The following is a 23321-nucleotide window of genomic DNA, read 5'->3' on the forward strand; positions in this document are numbered from 1 at the left end:
CGGTTACCAGCCAGTGTACCATTCAGAATTATAGTCCAAATATACAGAATGATAATGGCTGGAACTATCATTGATGAAGGGGCATCTGTGAGTATCCTTTCCTCTATTGCTTGGAAAGCACTGGGTTCCCCGGCGCTTTTGCCTGAGATAAGAAATCTCTCGGGTTTTGATAAAGGAACCAGTCGACCATTAGGGATCCTCCCCAATGTGCCTGTTACATTGAAAGGGAAGACCGTTCAAATGAACGTGATGGTCATTCAAGGACCCTTGGATTATAACCTACTCCTTGGACGAGACTATATATATTGCATGGGAGCAATAGTCTCCTCACTCTTTAGAGTAATGTGTTTTCCACACGAAGGAAGAATGGTCAAGCTCGTAGACCAACTTTCATTTCCGGGATCACGCATCGCAAATAGTCAAATACCAACCCTGAATGGTCTATTCAATCAAGAAATGTCTCCACCCCCAGTCCTTCTTCCCGATGAGTGCGAGTGATTCGGAAAAATAGGACTGGAACCCAGGGGGCATGCATCCTGGTCTGCTTTAGGCAGAGAAAACCTCAGGTATAAGGTAGAATTTCCGCGGGAGAATATGACTAGTCCGTACCCCGTCCGAAAGGAGAGAGGGTTGTTCTAGATTCTTTTGTCAAGGTTATGTGAGTGGAATAATCTGCTTTTCATTCACCGTTGTCTATTTAGGTAGACATTGCCGAGGAAATGTTTTCGTTTGAAGAAGTTAACAAAACAATCTTTGGGTAACCAGAAAGGGGCAAGCCTCCCTCAATAACACGAATGTTTTGTCTTTGAGTAGTGTTCTTCTCTTGTCGTAAGTAGATATTCTCTTGTCGCAAGTAGCTGTTCTCTTGCGATCTTGCAAAAGATCTGTTAAAAGTTGGGCCGACGGGAAGACAAGTACCGCGTAAGACCCCTTAAAAATAACGAGAAGACAAGTATCGTTAACATTAGACTGGAAAGACGACAAGTAGCTGTGAACACCCAAAGAAAAGTAGAGGTGGGGGAGAGGAGGGGCAGCCTTGAAATTGTATTTTATTCCTGGGGGCATGAAAACCTTTTGGAGTGCAAGCAAAGAGCGGTTATTTATCTGTTTTTGGGATTAGCCGTTTCCGAACTTGCATAAAGAAAGGATATGGAGTAGAGCTCAGTGAGATGAAACTCCTTAAAAAATAGAGATCTCACAGGGGACATTTCTTATCTTATGACTGGTATATCGAGCAGTTTTAGCACATAGTTCATGCTCGTTAAAAAATAAACGCAAGATCCGAGCAGTTTTAGCACATAGTTCATGCTCGTTAAAAAATAAACATAAGATTGTGAGCAAGCTTTCCCTTAGAGTTCAAGCTCATCCAGAAAAAATGAACCGGTAAATAACCATTGTGATCGTAAATTTATCAGCCATAAAAGCCTTGGTCGTGTTTGCACCTGTCACCTCCACCGTCATTTGGCCGATCGTTCACCTCCATATGATTGTTTACCCATTTTGAGGAACAGCTGCGAAGAGTGATTTCACCTAGCCATCCTTGTGACACTACCGTGATTGGAAAATTCCAACCTGTACCTGGAATCTGCTGCTATCCCTGTTCATCACTCGTTCCTCAAAAGACGAGTCTTCTTTGAGCTCTTTTCATCTGACTCGTAAAATATGAAAAGTTCGCCGAGTTTTGGCCTTCCAGCTCGTTAAACGACCGGAAGAGCTATCCCTCCTCTAGATTTTAATCTTTTTGGACCTGAGGGATTATTGCACAAAAAGATCGAGCGCTTGTTTTGTTCGGCTCGTTAAAAGTACCGAAAACTCATCCCTTCTGTATTGTTTTATACTTTTTCGGACTTAAGGGATTAGATGACGAAAAAGGAATTTTGGAGTTAACTTTCTGTACCTTTTCAGACTCTCTAAAAATGAAAAGGACCGAGTTTTCCTTGTCGTTAGACTCGTTAAAATGATTAAATAGCGACAAACTTGTCTTTAGACGAGAACGAGTTTCCCTATCGCTAGGCTCGTTAAAACATAGCGATGGGCCTGCCCGAAGGGCAGGTTATAGAACAAGCATATGTTATCCTCCTCAAGCTTGACAAAAATAAAGAGGTACTGGTCAGAAATGACTGGGGAAAAATTGGGAGAACCTCAAAGCTTTAATGGTAGCAAGTCGCTCTTGAACATGACACTTTTCCTCCGTACCACATCGGGTTGGGTTGTTTCATTCACCGGTCTCATCACCATGGTCTTCGCCAAACCATCCACATTTGGGGTAATGCTACCGATCCATCACATCAGTGTCGTTATATGTTCAAGAGATGTCGTTCAGAAAGAGTCAACCGTGTCCCATCCACTACCATACATTATCCTTCATCCATTCATGACCGCCACCCTGAATCATATGTCATAGATTGTTTTCACCTCCACTAAAATCATTAGCTCCGTTCCGTGTCACTGATGTGGGATTCATTAAGGCCCTCCTTTGACGGATTGCTTCTTGTCGACTTCAGCTCATTATCCAAGAAGTTGATCTAGGAACAACCCCTTCAGTACTTTGAAGCTTGCATGCCTCAATGGCAAGTTTCTCACTTCCGGCGACAGGTATACATCAATGACCTTCGACCAGAAGATTTTGCGTGGTGTTCGACGCCAAGTCCTTTATTCACATCACGTGAATTGTACTGCAGTACCTTGAGGGTCATTATCATTATCGGTGATTCCTCTCGCGCTTGTTAACGGTTTACATCATTGACCGGTAATCAAGCGATGTCTTTCCATGTTCGACTTCAGCGCAATTCTCACATGGATCAACTTGTACTTAGAGTGAAGATCGAACGAGTTTGAAGACCCCGGATCTAGTTTCATCCATCCGGGCTGCGATATATATTCAGGAGATATAAAGACATTTGTCGTGTACATCATTGCAGCAGATGATCATCCTACTCAAAGGATGATAATTTCAGCAGAGAATTATCAGTCTACCATCAGACGATCGTCTGTTCTATGTACCAAAATGAATTTATAAAGCTGAGCATGGGAATGCCCGCCTCAGCTAGATCATGAAAGCTGAATGAAAAATAATGTGTTGTATTGTATTTTATTACAGGTCACCTCTCAGCGATTGAATGAACTTCGGATCCTCCGGATAAAGCATTTCACCCGATAAACGACCTCATACTTTAGGGGGCAACTGTTATAGACATTTTTGTGCCTTACAGCATGAAGCATGAAATGTCCATAATCTAAGGGATCCAAAGTCCCTAAACATGTTGTTCCTACCCCTAGAGGAACAAGGTCAGCAAACCACAGCACTAAATATCAGTTCTCCACCTGAAAACACTCAAAAACAAGCAAATTCTGGATCATGTCAACTGCTCCACTAAGCATCTGCGCTGAATGTCAAGTGCTCCACTCTGTACCTGCGTTGAATGTCAACTCCAACAAAGGCTACCTGCGCTGAGCGAGTTTTGACATGTGGAAGTCTCATTCCTCAATGTGTCAGTGCCCAGGAAGCTTCCAAAGTGACACTTGGATCAAGGAATTCGCCTAGTGATGAGTAAGAGGTTCTTAATCTCCAAGTGGAAGCAAGGATCTCCAAGTGGACTCAAGGACTGAAGAATAACTGAAGTGGGAGAGGACACTAGTCAGCTCTCAAGCTGACTCATCCTTTCTCCAAAACTCCTATATATAGAGCTCTCTCATGAGGTCTAGGGAGGCTGGAATATTGTGAATGTAAGGAAGTGCTGTTGGTTTGAGTTTAGAGCTATTGGGTGATTGCTTTGAAGGAGGTGAAGAGGAGATTTCTTTCTATTGGGAGGTGTTGCTCGATTGGGCCTCTTATGGTTGTAACACTTCCTGAACTTTACTTCTTCCATTAATAAAGCATTTGAGGTTCTTCTATATGCATGTGTCTCAATGGTGTATTGTTATACTTGTGTATTTGATTTATTCTAATCCTTGAATCAATTATGAATGTATGCTTCTTGTAGTTTCCCTCTCTTGCCTTTTTGTAGGATCTTTGTGTAGCTGGGCCAGTGAAAGAGTAAGGAGCTGGGAGCAAGCAGCAAGGAGAGAAGATTGGATCAATCATTAGCGAAAGACATCGGTTAGTGGATCCCTTTCTCCCCTATTTTACTTTCATAAAGAAGAAATCTTAGATAGCTTTGCTTCGGTTGTTGCTGAGGTACTATCACCCTTAGAGTGGGATAGGGTCATTCCGTATTGGATACTTTTCCCAACAACAATGGGGACAGAGGGGGTAAGACTAATGCAAGTCTCCTTTTATGTTGTGGTACATAAAAAGCCCCTTCCCTCAAGAAATGGGTGGGAGGGAGGGTAGAACAACTGGAGAAGCCATGCTGAATAGGGAAGGGGTTTGTAAAACTGAACAGATCATCTGAAGGAGATGTGCATGCTATGGACACTGCGATCGGTAGGAACTGAACCCATCAACTCTCTGAAACTGCATCTGAGGTTGTATCATAGTAGGTATGCATCTGGGCATGTGGGGGGCTACCTGAAGGGCCACCCCCTCATGAGGTCTGAAACATCTCACACACACTCGGGAATCACTGGTACAATCTGCTGCATCACTGGACCATCAAGTGTATGGATCATGAACATGAAACGACCAAGTCAGAGGGAAATAATGAGACCTTCTACTCGATCCAAGGTGTTGAAAAAGAATGGAAGATGGAATCAAGATACACCGCCCTCTAGGTTGTTCTTCTGGAATAAATAAGCTAATGTCGAAAAAATAGGGTCTGTGATAGATGAGGTAATGAGGATCCTCAACTAAAGCACGAGGGAAAATAGTAATGTGACTGATGGAATGATACCAGGGATAATGGGGAAAAGTGGGACTGAGGGACAAACAAATGACTACCCTTGTTAGAGCATAAAGTGCATGGTTGACCTGGCAGCAACTGACTCAACTTTGGAGGGGATGCGGACAGTATGGCTGGAGGCCAAAATGGGAAACACAGGATGAATGATATGAAAATATGGATGTAAATTGTGACATGATATGATGGGACATGAAATAGATTCCAAGAATCCAAGGGTGACTCATCACAGATGCTCTGAACAAGGGTGACTCGATGACGTTGCCACACAGAATAGGCCCGATGGGGACCATGAAATCATGAGTAAATGATGGTTACTCATGATGAAAATCAACACATGGTAAGAAAAGTATTAAGAGGAGGTGGACCTCAAAGTAAAAGTCTCGTGTGTGAAGAAATTCAATTTTGAGAAGCGACGAAATGACCTTTCTTGGAAAAATGACTTCGTGGTGAAGTGTTAGATCATCAAAAACTGAGGAAGAACCATTATAGATCTCGATGAGAGCTTTCCAATGGTGCTGACGGTTTATCAAACTGAGCTACGGTTTGGTCGCAATGTGTAACAGAAAATTGTGGGTTTTCTTATAAAAGGGTGTTTTCCCTCCAATTGGAGAGGAGGAGAAGGCCCTAAATATTGTGGAGATCATAACGAACAAACCGACCATCAAAATTGGGATCTATGAATCTAAGGGAAATGGCCTTACTTGCCTAAGTATGGCCTTAATGCTTCTTAGAACGATGGTTCCTGGTGAAGAATTAAGGGAAGAGGAAAACGAGAATGAACTACTAGAGGAGGTCTAGAATCATTCTCACCCACTAAGTCAAACATGGGGATTATGTGGACATAGAGTAGGATATTTGAAGAGTTGGGATCAAACGTCTATGATATGTGATGTGCATATGGCTCGCCAGTAGGACAAATTATCCAAGGAATGGGAGGATAATCAGCGATACCTAGATCCAGTGGGATTTAGGTCGAGACTTATGTTAATCAATGGCCGAGGGAAAACCATCATGCCCCCAAGCATGGGATACTACTCACAAACATATGTGATGGAGGGAAATGATCTCGTATGCAAAGGTGGGAATGATGCCCCCTAGCAGGAGGAGTTTGTGGAGCACCATTGTGTTCCGAGTGCTCGAAACAGGGATTCAAGCATCTCAGCACAACTTGGCACGAAATCCTCTAAAGGAGATGTAGGTGCCTATGTGCCCCCCAAGTATACTATGGTCGTACCAGATTTATTTAGAGTAGTGGACTACAAAGATGGAAGGAAGTATGCACGATGGTGCATATCGTCCCAAGGATAATCAGGGGTAGTCATGGATTCCATGATGTTCTCATCAAAAAGGAAGATGGGGGTACGGGAGGAATATTGACTACATGACGTGGTGGCGATACCTGGTGCATCATCTTGACAAAGAAGATTCACATACACGTCATCTTGAATGGTAGACGACGAGCTGGTAGATGGAGGATCTACTAATGTTGAGACCTGGGATTCTATCAAAAGGTGTTCGATAGAAGCGCGCGTAGAAACCTCAGAAAGGTTTGGCTACGAGGAACTCAAGGATGATGATAGGTAAAGGACATGGCCCATGGAGTTTGTCATCTCGACATCAGGGGGAGGGATCACGATGGTGGGACCATAGTCCCCCTATTATGGTTTAGTGGTACCAAAACCCATGGGTAGAGGAGTAAGTGTTCCACTACGAGTGGTCTTGTATTCGCGGAGCTCCTGAAGGCAATCATGAAATTTGTCGAGATGAGGGAAAAAATGGGAATAGTAACCATAATGATCACACAAGGCACAAGGGTGATTTGTGCACAATGTTTTGAGTTTCTTGATTGGTCTCGGTAAGGTAATTTGGACCTTACGGATATTTGACTCAGGGAACGCTTCATGAACCAAAGGTTTAAGAAAAGGAAGCTTGGGACAATTATTGATGTTGTGCCCAAAAACTTTACACAAAGCATACATACATGACGAATTTGGAGCCTTAGGGGCTAGAGGAGCTTAGGGAACCTTGTCTTTCGATTCTTTCCTTTTAGCTTTGCCCCCTTGGCTAGATGCTTTCATAATGGGAGGTGGTTCCTGTTGAGGTTGTGGTGGAACTGGAGCAGTGACAGGGGTCGTAGGGATTGCTCGAACCAAGGTCAAAGCATGATATGGTCATAGCTGACCAGGTGGAGTGCTTTTTGGGGGATCAATGTACCATACTAAGATCCCCAAATTCATGTTACGAAGGACTGGCGAAGCCATGGCAGGCACAGAAAAGATTCTCGAAGGGGGAAATAAGAAAGGTATATGGCCTATAGGGTAATGTCTTGACGAAACAACTCTTGAATGGTTGAGACCGGAGGAACAATTCTTGGTGGGAACTGTTAGCCTCACTGACAAAAGGCCCAAAAATGGATCCAAAATACTCCCAAAGTCTCCAAAGTTTTCTTAAAATCATGCAAAGGGATCCAAAAATGCTCTTCGAATCTTCAAAAAAGCTTAAGATCATCCCAAGATCGAAACAAGTAAGGGAGGAGAGCCCTTGGAAGGGAAAAAATGAACTATAGGGAGGCTAAAACACTTCAAAATCAGTCAAAAACCCTTATCGCAGGCTTAAAACCCAAGAATGCACAGTTGTCGTTAGATCTAGCCGATCAATGACCCAGATCTAAGCGGCAAATCGCAAATCGGCAGTCCCAAGTAGTGGTAACCAGAGCTGGACACCACCAATCAACGATCACCGATGATCACTATCGGCGGGTCACATCGGTGGAAGTATTAGCGCAGGTTGTGTGGAATGAGCGATAATGATCACCGATTCAACATAGACCGTAAATCGTGCACGTAGATCGCCGACCCACATCGCATCGGCGGATTGTTATCAGCGGAAACCATGGGGCGGGGCCTTTGCATATATGTGCACTGATTGCGATGAGACTCGGATCCGATGGGTTTCGGAACCAAAATGTATAATCTTTCAGGTCTGCACCAAAGTCATTTTTCAATGAATTTTAGTGTATTTAATTATATAACAAAATGCAACGGGAAACAAGGCAGCGCTGATTGCGATTCGGGTCTGGGAAGTGAAATACATAAAATTTGAGGTCCGCAGAAGGCCCATTTTCAATTTTTTTCGCAGTTTTAATGTATTTTCGTTGGTCAATGAAATACAAATGGAGCAGGCCAAATGTGACTTACAATAACCCCAAGGGTGGACCCGATAAAGGAATTAATAATATTTTAGGGCCGTTGAAGTCCGGAAAGGATAGAGAGGGGCAGTAATTCTTAGCATTGCTGTGTTTTCTATTTAAAGCAGAAATATTCATTATTTTAACAGAGGTCCACAAGAGGGCAGCACTGTTTTGATTTAATAGAATGTATGCATTGTTAAATCATAGAAAGGGCCAAAGCACGTGCATCTCCTCCCCAAACTGATATAGAGGCCGAGAAGAAGCACAACGCATCAATAGCCCAACATAGCTCATCAAACAAACATCATGGAGCATCAACAGTCCTGCCAGCGCAACCAAAATATCTGAATGCAGTTACTCTGCTATCAGAAGAATAATCCTCCAAGCCATGCTTGCCTATAGAGGGAATCAAATCAGTTAACAATGCAGATCAGACAGATTAAGGCTCTGAGAATCTTAGAGCTCGGGAGCATTGTAAACATACTATAAATAGCTAAAAGTAAGATGTATTATAGGTTCAACTTCTGGAGATTATTCCTCCTCTGTTCCTTCAAGTTTCTCATCTTCATTCTAGAAATACAAGCTTCTTTTGCCATTCTATGTTCAACATCCATTCTCTTTTATGTTCTATGCTTGCACTTGAACAGTTTGTTCATGTTTTCTTTGTGTCTAAGGCTAGATAACTGTAATCTTATCTCTACTTTGATAACTTAGACTTGCAAGCTTCTTTGCTGCCTGTAGCTAACCATTCATATGTGGTCATATATGCATCTGCCAGTACAATGAATATTTTCTTTTGCTGCCTATAGCTAATCATTCATTTATGTTTATATATGCAATCTGTTGATACAGTCAGTATTCTCCATAAATTCATTAAATTTACAAATTATTGAGCATTAGTGGTTTAAACCCTTGTGTTGCTGAGGGTGTTCATGCATGCCTTGAGCAGAAATAAAGCTAAAATGTTCAGCTGACTTGATCCAAACCATCATCCATTCCAATAGTTCTGAGAACAATATTGAAGATTATATGTTACCAAGCATCTCCAAGCTGCAAGCTAGGAGAGTTTCTTGGGGTGCTAACATAATTTCCGCCATTGCCGGGGAGAAGAAACTGAATCTCAGCTTCCTTGGGAGATGACATAGATCCAACTTTGATTATAGACAAAGCCTGGACACTTTTTCTAGTTGTAATCATCTATTTGGTGACTCTACCAGAGGTCGAACCTCTTGGTGACTCCACTTCATAGTTCTAGCTCAGTTTGTGAGGCATACTCAGAGAAATCCTCAAAAGCCACAAGCTAACCCAGTATCTGACCCTGAAAAAATCATCAAAGAAAGAAAGGCCTTACAGAAAGGAGCATCAGTTTCAGGTAAACCTAAACAGTCTTCTATATCTCTTCAAGAAAGGCCTATAATAGAACAAATACATGTTGAGAGTATACCATATAATACTAGCAGTGAAGAAAAACTCTTAGAGATTCATAAAGCTCCTTATTCTTTAGGTTCTCCTTTTGTTGTAAGCCCAAAGAAAACCTCAACTCCCATCCATCATACTCCTTTAGTCATGTTGGTCACTCCTCAGCCCTCTATCATTAAGACTGCCAGTACTCTTTTAGCTACCACAACTATGGTAGGTCCACAAGCACCTACCAAAATGGAAAGAATCATAGCTACTAGGTATGGGCCTCTTGTACTGCCCACTCCTTTGAATGCCATGCCTACTGGAGAATATCATAAATATATGCCTAAGTTCACTAGCACTGAAGGTGTTTCAGCTGAAGAACATCTTGAGTCATTCTATAGCTATGATGATAACCTAGACATTAGTGAAGATGATGTTTGGATGAGAGTCTTTGTCCAAAGCCTAGATGGAGAGGCTAGAAAATAGTTCAGGGAACTGACCCCAACATCTATAGTAGATATTGAGGCCTTAGATGATGCATTCCTAAAGCATTAGGGGGATAAGAAGGATCTCCTTTACTACCACACTGAGATTGGGAACTTATAGAGGGAAAATGGTGAGCTGCTGTCTAATTTTAATAAGAGATTTAACTGCATGTACAACAAGATACCAGCTGAAGTAAAACCCACCACTACCTTTGCTAGACTCATCTATGCCAGTGCCTTTTATTCTGACTTTTGTTTACTGTTGAGGGAGAGGCAATGTGCTTCTTTGGCTGATATGCAAGATGCAGCCCTGGAAGTAGAATGAAACATCATGGCTGCAGAAAAGCTCAAAGGTAACGTTGATAGAAGGAGATAGAGGGGTGAGCCTTCATCATCTTCAGATCCCAAGATCGATAAAATGTTCAAGATGATAGAGTCATTAGCCTCTGAAGTTTCCAAATTAAAGGTTGAGAAACATTCTAGGAAAGGAAGGGTTCCTAATACCTTTGCTCCTCCAAATCCAAATCCATATAGAAGACCTAATGAGCAGTTGCAGATTTTGCAAAGAAGCAAAGAGGCCAATGAAGACCAAAGGGTGAAGGTCCCTTTTCAGAATGCAGTCATGGAAGAAGATCAGTTTGAAGAGGATGATGAGATCCATTGTATGGAAGACAAAGGAAGCGCCACCTTTTTAACCAAAGCTACCTATGAGAAGTCATTATTCAATGACCAGATCAGCCAAGAATGGGATGGTGAAGATGTTCTACAAACTATAGATCAACCCCAATATAATCTGAGGTCTATGATGAATAATGTCAAAGAAACTCCTGTTCATAAAGCTATTGTACCTATAGAACAACAAGCTAATAAGAAGAAGTAACCAACAGTTAATCTTATCATCCTCAAAGCTCTAGCCATAGAGGCAAGAGGCCTTGACAAGTCCCTTCTTCTTTCATTTTTGAATCAGAAATCTAGAAGCCAAGAATACCTATGCCTCTGATTGAACCAATGAAGAATATTTCCTTCAAGAAATCTATCCTTGAGGCTCTTGAGCCTAAAACCATCCAAGCCTCCACTGACTATGTAAATCTACAAGATGACCAACCAGCTGTTATTCTCAGCCCAATGATTGTAAATTGTGAAGACAACTCCCCATCATTCTATGTTCTTTATCTATTCGTGATGAAATCCTTCACAATTGACCTTTAGACACTGGAGCCAGCCATAATTCAATGCCCAAGGCTGTCATGGATAAGCTCAGTCTTGATGTTACCAAGCCTTATTAGTTGGCCTCTACGCAGTTTAAAAAACCAGTTTGCCAAATCACAGAGGAAGAAGACCCCCAGATTTGGGACATGTTCTTTGATAGGGCTTGCTCTAAGGAAGCTACAGGAACAGGTGAATTCCTTGTGTCCTGATACAAATGGAAAATGGCATCAACCCATGGTACTCATCCACCCATATTATTCATCGACCCATGGAATTTACCCATGGTATTGTAAATGGCATCTGCCCGTGGATTGTAAAATCCACCCATGGTATTCATTCACCCATGGAATTTACCCATGGTATTGTAAATGGCATCCGCCCGTGGTATTGTAAAATCCACCCTTGGTATTCATTCACCCATGGAATTGACCCGTGGTATTGTAACTGAGAAATACTATAAGTAACAAGTCACATTTTGTAAAAGGACAGATTGTCCGCCACAATGTAGCCTTTACAGCTCAGAGGCATGTAGCCGCCACATCTCTTCTCAGAGATAAGCTACCATTGCCCTAGTTGGTTTATTTCCATTTTTGGTTGTAAGCATATTTCAGTATTTTCCATTTGATGAAATGAAGTATTATTTCCGCTGCATAACTATCTTTATGGTTACCTCTGTATTTTTTGCATTCATGTGTAAATCCAGATCAGTGGGTTTTCATAAAAAGTTTCTTTGTGGTTTTGTTTATTGGGCATTCTCCTATTTTTCTTCTAGCAATACAAGTTTTCAGATCTTGGGGGTCTCTCCTCCCAAGATCCATTTCAATCTTTTAGATCTTGGGGGCCTCCTCCCAAGATCCGGATCAGTGGTATCAGAGCAGGTTATGATTCCATGGGAATGAGGGTTTCATGCATATTTCAGTCTCAATTTTTGCAGGAATGTTCTTGGGCGGCGAATTTGCAGATCAGATCTGAAACTTTTGGTACAAAATTTACAAAAACAAATACCAGATCTGGATTCCTTGTGAAAAATCACCCAATTTCAAAAAAAAAATGGGTCGAATCGGAGTCCGGATGTGGGAGATATCGCTGATTTAAAATCAGCTATTTTATCAGAATTTTTGTGACGGCGGAACTTTTGCAGCACGAATCTGAGATCTTAGAGTCCCCAAATAAGGATTTCCATCACATGGGAAGATGCAAAATGGTCCTTCTGCTTCCAAAAACAGGTTATAATAAATATTTTGAGTTATATTGGCCGAGTTATGTCTATTTTAATTATGGAGCAGCATTCGGAGCGGGTTCCATTGGAGACGTGCCCTCCCACCCCGCTTTAGTAGGCACCTGCTTCACATTCATCAGTTTCAACATAGCAGCATTCAGCTTGGGTTATTTGGAGATGTGCCCTTCCACCCCAGGCTATGTAGGCACTTGCTACTTCATCAGCAACCAACATTATGGTTATGGGTCATCCACAAACCCACACTTCATCGAAGTCCATTTGCTAGGCCGCACACTGTCAGTATCATAGTTGGTCACAAGCATTACAGGGTATCTCTATCCTCGGATCTTCATTCGTCATGGTTATGGGTCATCCACAAACCCACACTTTATCGAAGTCCATTTTCTAGGCCGCACACTGTCTGAATCACAGTTGGTCACAAGCATTACAGGGTATCTCTATCCTCGGATCTTCGTTCATTATGGTTATGGGTTAACCACATAAAACCCTTATCTTCAGTGGCTCTTCATATTCAACAAAGGCTTCGCAGGAGGGAACTTTACGCAATGGGGACCATTGCTTCTTAAGGAGGGAGGAATGATCCAAATGGAAAATGGCATCAACCCATGGTACTCATCCACCCATATTATTCATCGACCCATGGAATTTACCCATGGTATTGTAAATGGCATCTGCCCGTGGTATTGTAAAATCCACCCATGGTATTCATTCACCCATGGAATTTACCCATGGTATTGTAAATGGCATCTGCCCGTGGTATTGTAAAATCCACCCTTGGTATTCATTCACCCATGGAATTGACCCGTGGTATTGTAACTAAGAAATACTATAAGTAACAAGTCACATTTTGTAAAAAGGACAGATTGTCCACCACAATGTAGCCTTTACAGCTCAGAGGCATGTAGCCGCCACATCTCTTCTCAGAGATAAGCTACCATTGCCCTAGTTGGTTTATTTTCATTTTTTGTTGTAAGCATATTTCAGTGTTTTCCATTTGATGAAATGAAGTATTATTTCCGCTGCATAACTATCTTTATGGTTACCTCTGTATTTTTTTGCATTCATGTGTAAATCCAGATCAGTGGGTTTTCATAAAAAGTTTCTTTGTGGTTTTGTTTATTGGGCATTCTCCTATTTTTCTTCTAGCAATACAAGTTTTCAGATCTTGGGGGTCTCTCCTCCCAAGATCCATTTCAATCTTTTAGATCTTGGGGGCCTCCTCCCAAGATCCGGATCATGTCCCCCACAGAGTAATACATTGATTCATCTTTTATATTAACTTTTTAGGTCACAAATGACATAGTAGAGTATAAATCAGACCTTATTTTTCAGCAGGTGTACAAAACCTTCCAAGAAAAACATCCAAGGCTAAAAGCATGCAGAGATGAGGTGAAATATAGACCATCTCTGCCTAATAATGTCAAATGCTGGAAAGTTTTTTAAGTAGAGGATCAAATCAATAGGCTTTTGTAAGTCTTTGATGAATTGCTAATATGCACATTGACAAAGACAGAGAAACCCTTGATAGAAAGGTAAAAAGGGTCAATTTTTAGTTTGGTGATTGTTTTCTCAAAAGTGATGCATCAAAGGAAAGAGGAGATGTTTTTGATGGCCCAATCAATGGGCTGTTCTTCAACCTTTATTTCAGTTAAGGATTTCAAGCCCTGGTATTGTAAATATGTTGTTTTCAAAGTTTTTATTTCATGCTAAATAGACTCCATGCCCAATGCAACACTAGGAGTAAGATTTGATCTTGTTGTTTATAGGAAAGGCATTGATCTGTAGTTCTTGAAACCTCACAGGGAGGATCTCATCCCTAGAAGGAGCCAATGTTAGCCTCGCTGACAAAAGGCCCAAAAATGGATCCAAAATACTCCCAAAGTCTCCAAAGTTTTCTTAAAATCATGCAAAGGGATCCAAAAATGCTCTTCGAATCTTCGAAAGTGCTTAATATCATCCCAAGATCAAAATAAGAAAGGGAGGAGAGCCCTTGGAAGGGAAAAAATGCACTATCGAGAGGCTAAAACACTTCAAAATCAGTCAAAAACCCTTATTGTAGGCTTAAAACCCAAGAATGCGCAACTTCCATTAGATCTGGCCGATCAATGGCCCAGATCTAAGCAGCAAATCACAAATTGGCAGTCCCAAGTAGTGGCAATTGGAGCTGGACACCACCGATCAGCGATCGCTAATGATCGCTATCAGTGGGTCACATTGGCGGAAGTATCGGTGGAGGTATTGGTAGAGTATCGGCACAGGTTGTGTGGAATGAGCGAGAGTGGTTGCCTATTCAACATAGACCATCGATTGTGTGCGCAGATCGATGGCCCACATCACATCGGTGGATCGCTATCGGTGGAAACCGTGGGGCGGGGCCTTTGCATATATGTGCATCGATTGCAATGAGACCCAGACTCGATGGGTTTCAGAACCAAAATGTATAATCTTTCAAGTCCACCCCAACGCCATTTTTAAATGAATTTTAGTGTCTTTCGTTATATAATGAAATGCAACGGGAAACAGGGCAGCGCCGATTGTGATGAAGCCCGTACCTGAAAGGGTCCGGGAAGTGAAATACATAAAATTTGAGGTCCACGGAAGGCCCATTTTCAATGTTTTTTTGTAGTTTTAATGTATTTTTGTTGTTCGACGAAATACAAAGGGAGTGGACCAAGTGCGACTTGTGATAACCCCAAGGGCGGACTCGATAAAGGAATTAATCATTTTTGAGGGCTGTTGAAGTTCAGAAAGGACAGAGAGGGGCGGGAATTCTCAGCACTGCTGTGTTTTCTGTTTAAAGCATAAATATTCATTATTTTAATAGAGGTCCACAAGAGGGCAGCGCTATTATGATTTAACAAAATGTATGCATTTTTAAATCATAGAAAGGGCCAAAACATGTGCAACTCCTCCCCAAACCGATATAGAGGCCGAGAAGAAGAACAACACATCAATAGCCCAGCACAGCTCATCAAAGAAACATCATGGAGCATCAACAGTCCTGCCAGCACAGCCAAAATATCTGAATACAGTTACTCTGCTGTCAGAAGAATAATCCTCCAAGCCATGATTGCCTATAGAGGGAATCAAATCAGTTAACAATGCAGGTCAGACAGATTAAGACTCCGAGCCTCTTAAAGCTTAAGAGCATTGTAAACAGGCTATAAATAGTTGAAAGTAAGATGTATTATAGGTTCAACTTCTGGAGATTGTTCCTCCTCTGTTCCTTCAAGTTTCTCATCTTCATTCTAGAAATACAAGATTCTTTTTCCATTATATGTTCAACATCCATTCTCTTTGTTGTTCTATGGTTGCACTTGAACAGTTTTTTCATGTTTCCTTTGTGTCTAAGGCTATATAACTAAAATCTTATCTCTGCTTTGATAACTTAGAATTGCAAGCTTCTTTGATGCCTGTAGCTAACCATTCATATGTGGTCATATATGCATCTGCCAGTACAGTCAGTATTCTCTTTTGTTTCCTATAGCTAGTCATTCATTTATGTTTATATATGCAATCTGCTAATACAGTCAGTATTCGCCATCAATCCATTAAATCTACAAATTATTGAGCATTAGTGGTTTAAAGCCTTATGTTGCTGAGGGTGTTCATGCATGTCTTGAGCGGAAATAGAGCTAAAATTGTCATCTGACTTGATCCAAACCATCATCCATTCCAATAGTTCTGAGAACAATATTGAAGATTATATGTTACCAGGCATCTCCAAGTTGCAACCTAGGAGAGTTTCATGGAGTGCTTGTTAGTGTCGGTATCTTCATCCCTCCATCAGAGATCAAATCCTCTTGTTACATTGCATATTAGGTGTCCCTCTTAGTCAGTTGCATTCCATTAGGCACATGGATCATCTGATGGTAGTGGCTTCTCCTATAGTTTCCCTCATGTCATTTACCTGCTGGCTCATGTTTATTCATAAAAAATTGTACACAGTCACCTTTTTTGTCTTAAAGATTGCAGAAGTCTTTACTAGGGTTTCATTGTCATTTTGGTCTAGGGTTTTATTAGGGTTTCATCAAAAAGTGTTTCAAAGTGTCCAATAATAACTAGCAAGCACATGAGGATGTTCTAGTCTCAATAAATTTTATAATCAAGTATTCAGAGATGTGTCTTTCCTCAAAACTCTGTTTTGAGGAAAAACAGAGTATTTTTTCTTTTATTGTACAAATTTATGTAATTTTATCACTTCATCTGTAAATTGCTTCACCTACAACCCTGGTCACTTTTCCTAGCCTCAGTAGCTCCAACCCCCTGCAAAACAAGCAAAATACAGGTCATTCAGTCCATCACAAGTTCTAATAAAGTGAAAAAGTTCAAAACAGAGTTCAAAATAAAGTCATTTTCAAAACATTGTAAAAGTGGGTTTTGCAAACCAAAAATTTAAAGACTCCTTGTATATAAGTCATGTCTCCAATTTGAAAAGCTCATTTGCACTCTTGGAAGCAAAGCAAAGCCATGTCTAGTGTGAGCAAGAGAAAGTGGGAGAAATTTTCCAAAAAACAGAGGCGCGACGCATTAGGTAACTGGCGCGGCGCATTGGGCAGCGATCTTCAGTGCAAATTTACACGGGCACGACGCACATAACTGGCACTGTGCGTTGGATTTCATGCGTGGCGCATACAGCCATCAAGCCCAAAACCTTCACCAACTCACTCCAAATCGCCCAAAATGTGTGGATCATCATTTGTGCAAGTAGGTTGAGCCTCTATCACTGCTTTTCATCCAATTTTGGTGGTTGTTTTATGGTGGTTGTCTTATGGTGGTTGGCTAAGAAAATCAAACCCTACCTCTCTTTCCAAAGAAAACAGTGCTAGGGTTTGTATCAATTATTTGGCTACCCATCACCTTTCTACTCCCTCACCCCATTTTCCCTCATTTCCCTATTCCCTAAACTCATATATCCCTAAATTCACTAATCCCATATCCCCAATTCCCATTTCCAAAAACCCAAATACAAATTCCCAAACCCTAGTCCCATACTAAAAGCTCTCAAATTATCCCCTAATTCCCTGTTCCCTTAACTAAACCCTACCCCAACAGTCCCTAAATTCCTCACTGTTTCCTCCCTCCACAGTCCCTCATATCATTGTTTCCCTTGGTGATAAAAGTAAAAAAAAACATCACAATCACTTACTTCTCATCGAGAAGAACCAACCACTCTTGCTGAGTTGCAGGCCTGCCCTCTTGCCATCACTTGTTTCCAACACCAGTCCTGCTATGAATTTTGTGAGAAGGTTGCTAGCATTCAGTTTCATCATGGGTTGGCTCGTTTGTTTGTGTTGCATTTACATGATGGTCAAGCCACTCTAGCTGGTGTCACTTTCACATTAACACCAGAATCTATTTCACTAGCAACCGAAATTCCTAACATTGGAGAGCAATGGAACAAGAGGCAACAAATTGACCGGCAGCGTTATGAACCATACATCAAACCCGGCTATTTGAGACAGCTCAGCAAAGTTTTTCCTTTCCGGTACCTCAAAGATTCTTATGCTCCTTTGATGAAATTGATCATGAAGTATTTCAGCTGTGAGGGCCGGTTTTCCCATTTATATGCTTATCATATCACGCTGTTGATGCATTTTACTAGTGTGAGGATGATGAACCTCCCCTACTTCATGTGCCGAAACATTGAGAATATGACCACCCTAGTACAACACAAGACTCCTCAGCAACAGTTCAACAGTATATATCATTTTGCTCTCATTAAAATTGTGGTCATCCATCAGCTTGGCTTGCAGGGAATCACTTGGGAGGACTTCATTTCTCGTGAGTTTTTTAGAGCTCCTCACGGACCTTCACAGGCTTTGCATGAGATAGGTGGACCTTCTTATCAGCATGAGGGTCATGAGACACAGATCGCTAGCATGCCGATTTTTATCGCCTATCAGAAGGGCACTAGACGATTGTTCGCAGCAGCTAAGCAAGTATTATCTCCACCTGGGGTGGAAGGGGTCTCGCTTCCGTCATCAGCACAATAGGTTCAGGACAAAGGTAAGAGGCCACTATAGGATGAAGGACCATCAGGTGAGTGTGAGACTGATTTCATTCTCATTGAGGGTGATGATACTGATATGGGCCCGTAAAGCACAAATCTCAAGGAGGTCATCCAAGAACAGTAGGTGGACATCAATGCCTTGTACCTCAACTTGGAGAGGGCCAAATGGAAAATAAAGTATCTGGAGCAAAGAAATAAGCAACTTGAGGATCAGCAAGCTATGATGGAATTACAAATCATTAAAGAAAACCGGCAAGAAATCAAGAGGGCACAAGGCAAGTTGACACCCATTGAGCAAAAGGACGAGGACCAAGAATATGTGTTGGAGAAAGTGAATATTTATTTGGAGAAGTTGCTGGAGAAGGCCAATAGGGAGAAAGAAATGTTGAGGTGCATGGCCCGCCATTACATGGCGAGGAATATGAGTTGCAAGGCAAGAATCAGAAACTTGAAAGCAAAGTTGAAAAGGGCATCGAGGAGGCAAAAGGAGAATGATAAACTTCAAATATTGGCTGAGACTTCCTTGGCCCAACACAATGCTTGATGAAGAAGACTCAACCAAATTTTCAAAAAATTTGGGGCAATTTTTGCATTTTTGAAATTTTTGGCACAAAAAACAGGATTTTCTGCCCTATTCGCCACGCCACGTGACGCTCGCTTTTGCTAGGAGCCTCCAAATGACAAAAACTCAATATTTTTGGATTTTTCATGGAAAAATATGTTTTCCTACAAATGGCCAAGAAATTTGGATAGGTTTTGAGCCCTCAAAAAGGTCAAAAACACTCAAAAAATGACCCCACTGCCCCTATTTTGACACATAGGAATCAATGTTGGGAGAACTAACTTTTGGAGGGGCAAATGGAGGCCAAATTGAAAAATTCCACTTGGGTTGGAAAGTAGATAGGCAGACCTTTCCAACAAACACACTTGGAGTGAATTTGGACACCGCAAAGGCCTCGGAAGTGGGTCCAAACATGAACTACGCATAGAGAATCAGGCGCGACGCATAGAGGAAATTTGGCCCAGTTTGACCAGGAATGCTCTGTTTTTCACCCAGCTTTTTCCAGTTTGACTTTTTCACATGCTTAATGTCAAATTTGTGATGTAATTTAATGTACATTGATGGATCATGATGTAAATATGTCAAATTTTCACTTATGGAGGTAGATTCATCAGTTTAAAAGATGTTTGAAACTAAATGAATCAGTTCCCGTGTTTCTAGAGGCATGCTGTTCTGTTGCCTGATTTCTAGTTCTTAGTTTATAATTAGTTGAAATAGCTCCTAAACATGTGAGCTCGACCCCTAGAGGCTAGGATGAGCTATGGTTTGTCTATATTAAGTTGTTTTTCAGTCATTAGCATGGTTGGACTTTTGAGAAAGCCTTGAGCTTCATTGTACACTCATATCAGCATTTTGGCTAAGGAATTGAGACCAGGGTTTGTAGCACTCTTTGGGATCCATGTGGAAATTTGTCTTGGTACAGTGCTTTCCTTTGTAATTGTGAATTTATTTATGTGATTGTAGGCCATAATCTCTCTTATTTCTTCTCAGCTAAATCAAACAAGAGTGTAAGTAGAATCCATTGAAATTGCAGTGCTCTACTTGAGGTTTGCTTTAGTCTTTGATGTTTTCAGCTATTTGGAGAGGATCGATGAGTTTTCTTGCCCTCTTCAGCTCCTCACCTATCTAATCCTTCCATCTCATTCAATTTTAAGTGAAAAAAACAATTTCCTACCTTGCCCCATTGAGATCTCTGCAGGACTGAGCCTCAATCCCCACACCCAAAATCAACCTTTCCATCTAAGCCAACAAAAACAACATGTCATTCAATCAAATTTTTGCACACATATACCTAGCCTAAGATCAGTATTTCTATCAGTCAGCTCAAGCCCTCATTGATCATAATTTGCTAAGATTGACGCGGAGAGAGCCCTCTCCCGACCTGGTAGGGCTAGCTACCAGGTTAAGCGTGGTTTGATGTTGGCCCTGGATCCTACCTTCCTCAGCCTAAGGTAAATCTAGGCACTAACAGTGTTAACAAGAACATATGAAATACACCCACTAACAGAGGAGGTCCTGGGTGGGTGGGTCCAGATGGGTCGAACGAGATGTACAACAGGGTGCCAAGGAGCTGGCTATTGATCGGAGCTATTGACCTCATCAAAATTGATCATAAGGATTTGGTAGTCACCGGGACCAAAAGGTTGGGGGATATGGGCTGCTTGACCTGACTGAGGTTGAGTAGCAACAAATCCTTTTTGTGGGAAAGGATTTGTGAGCACTGCCAGTTGGGGTGGAGCAGGGTTCTGAGGCGATTGTTGACCTCTAGAAGCTGCTTGAGCTTCCCACATTTGGAACATCTGGGGTAAAAGAGAACACTCATGTGTATAATGGCCATGTACACCACAACATGCAGAAGGCTTGTTCGTATGAATAGCCTTGTTTTTCATAGGCTAGTCACCCTGTTGCTGGTTATTGGTGTTAGGCTAGTTCCATTGGGGTTCACTAGATTGGTTACCTTGATTACCTTGGTTACCCTTGTTACCCTTCCCCTTATTATTTTTCAATGAATTTGGGGGATTGGTAGCACTCTATTGCGCAAACACCTGGCCCTGAGGGGGTGGTGATTGCTGGGGCTAAGGATGAATGGGAGGCTGCAACGCTAATGCTTGAGGGGATGGAGCGCTCGACTATGCATAAGGAGGAGAAACAATTTGATAGATGGGTTGGGGGCCTGGAAACATGTTGCTAGCAGGAGGGGCATAATTGTTAGAGGAACTGGTGCCCCCCTACAGGTAGCCATAACTCTATTGAGTATATGGTGAAGAGTGTGAAAGGGATCCAATGATACCGTTGGTGGTGTGAGATTCCATTGGTGCATTGGCACTTCCAGGATGAGGGAGGTTTGGAATGATGGTATAGACATAACTAGATTGTGCATAAATCAGATCATATCTCAGGGAAATTTAGAGAGCTTCTTTCTCGGTCTAAGGAAAATTGGATGCGACATATTTTCTAATGGGGGATAAAAGGCTCCTAAGAAACCAATCTAGATAAATACAGTCTTCGAAAGTCAGGGCACGACATGTTCTCCTCCTTCGATGCACTCTTGAACAGGGTCAGAAAGGCGAGTGGTGGAGGATTGACGAAATGTGGTCAATAGCTTCGTACTAGTGTCGTACCAGAGAGGTAACTGGAAATATGAAAGGAACACTTTAACAAGTGTCACAAAAATGGAATGAGATGCGGAGGGTTGGTCTACATACCATTTTGCAGTGTCTCCAGTGAGCATGCATTGCAAGAGCCAAAGACAAATTGAGTCATCGGTTATGGAGTTGGATGAACACCACATGTGGAAGGATTAGACATGGTTGGTAGGATCCTCTCCAAGACTACCCTCAAACTTCACGATGTTTGAAGAAAGCTTAGTTGGCATAGAGGGCCAACCAGAATCATGGTGTAAGGGGTCGTTTATCAACTGGTTAAGATCAGGTAGACTTAACTCGGCCATAAAAGGGAGCACGGGGGCTGTCAGAACGGTTCCTGAGACTGTTCTACTTGATGTGACCATTGGGATAGAACCGGAGCCAACACCAAGTTGGGTTCCTACACTAGCTGTGGGTCCAGACATGGTGACGATATGCGGTGAAGGAGGCTTGGAATCAGATGAGGAATCAGGACAACTAGGAGAAGAGTCGATATGGGGACTCAAAGGGCTATGAACTCAAACCTGACGAGGAGGAGTAATATGTCCAAGCAGAAACTGGGGGTGAAGGCCTAATAGTCCCCGCGACACACCCCTCGGTGGGGCAATGATGGTAGGACACATGGAACAAAAAAATGGTGAAGGGAGATCAACAATATATCTTTGTCTCAATGTGGGGAGATAAATTTATTATATTAAGTCTTGGCTTGGCGGTGTAAACCAAGCGCCTTTCTCTTAAGGTGTGCTTGTGCATGAAAGTGTATTAATTGATTAAGCCTAGATCGTGTTTGTAAAAAAGCAAAAGTCATGCTGAAAATAAACTGAAGTTAATAATAGAGCATTAACAATAAAATAGTTAACTAAACCCACCCAAATTGGGTTTGCAAACATTGTATTGCTTGGTGGCTAGATGAACGGAAAATACACTAAAAAGGTCAAGAGATCTAAATGTCGGTGTGACTAGGATCAAGTGAAACTAAGTTGCTAGAAAGTGGTGCAATAATAGCAAAAACAGAGGGGAAGATCGCTGCAAAAAGATAGGGCGATGGGTGAAACACCTAGGGCAACCGATGGGACCCTAAGGAAAATGACCAAACAAGTTTAAATGTGAAACTATGGATGGTAGCAACCTATCTTAACAGATTTGAAACAAAAGATTACAGATCTGCAAAATGTGGCTGAAAGTGCTGCAGAAACTCAGACTACTCACTCAGCTAAACTCCTAAAAAGGTGGAAGCATACTAGAAGCCCTAAGGGAGGCTGAATTCGACTTCGATGAGTAAATCCGAGTGGATCAAGGCCCAAGTGAGATGAGACAGAGATCAAAAAACCATGCAAACAGCTCTCTGCAAAATCTAGAAACTGATATGAGAAAAACACTAAAACCTAGAAATCATAGGTACTGACCTATTTCTCTGTAGGGATCGCATTTTTTAGGCTGTTTAGTGCATTTTGGCCTCCAAATCACACTTTTTGGGCCAAAAACTGTGATTTCTACTCCGTGGATCTCAGTAATTTTTTTTTTGGAAAAAAGTGTCGTATTTGTCGCGACTGGTTCCTGTGACCTGCGGAAACAACCAGAAAGCTTGCAGAAGTTAGAAATTTATTAGATCTAGGGTTAAAAAACTAGGAAACATTAATAGTATTGAAAAAAGAAGAAACCCTAAGCTGAAAACCAAAGGTCACCCAAGTTTCTGGATCTGAAGTATAAAACTCAGTGGAGTCACCAATTT

Source organism: Pinus tabuliformis, chromosome 9 (assembly GCF_031772625.1).
Source record: "Pinus tabuliformis cultivar Carrire ecotype Pingquan chromosome 9, CPIR1, whole genome shotgun sequence".
NCBI classification, from domain to species: Eukaryota; Viridiplantae; Streptophyta; class Pinopsida; order Pinales; family Pinaceae; genus Pinus; species Pinus tabuliformis.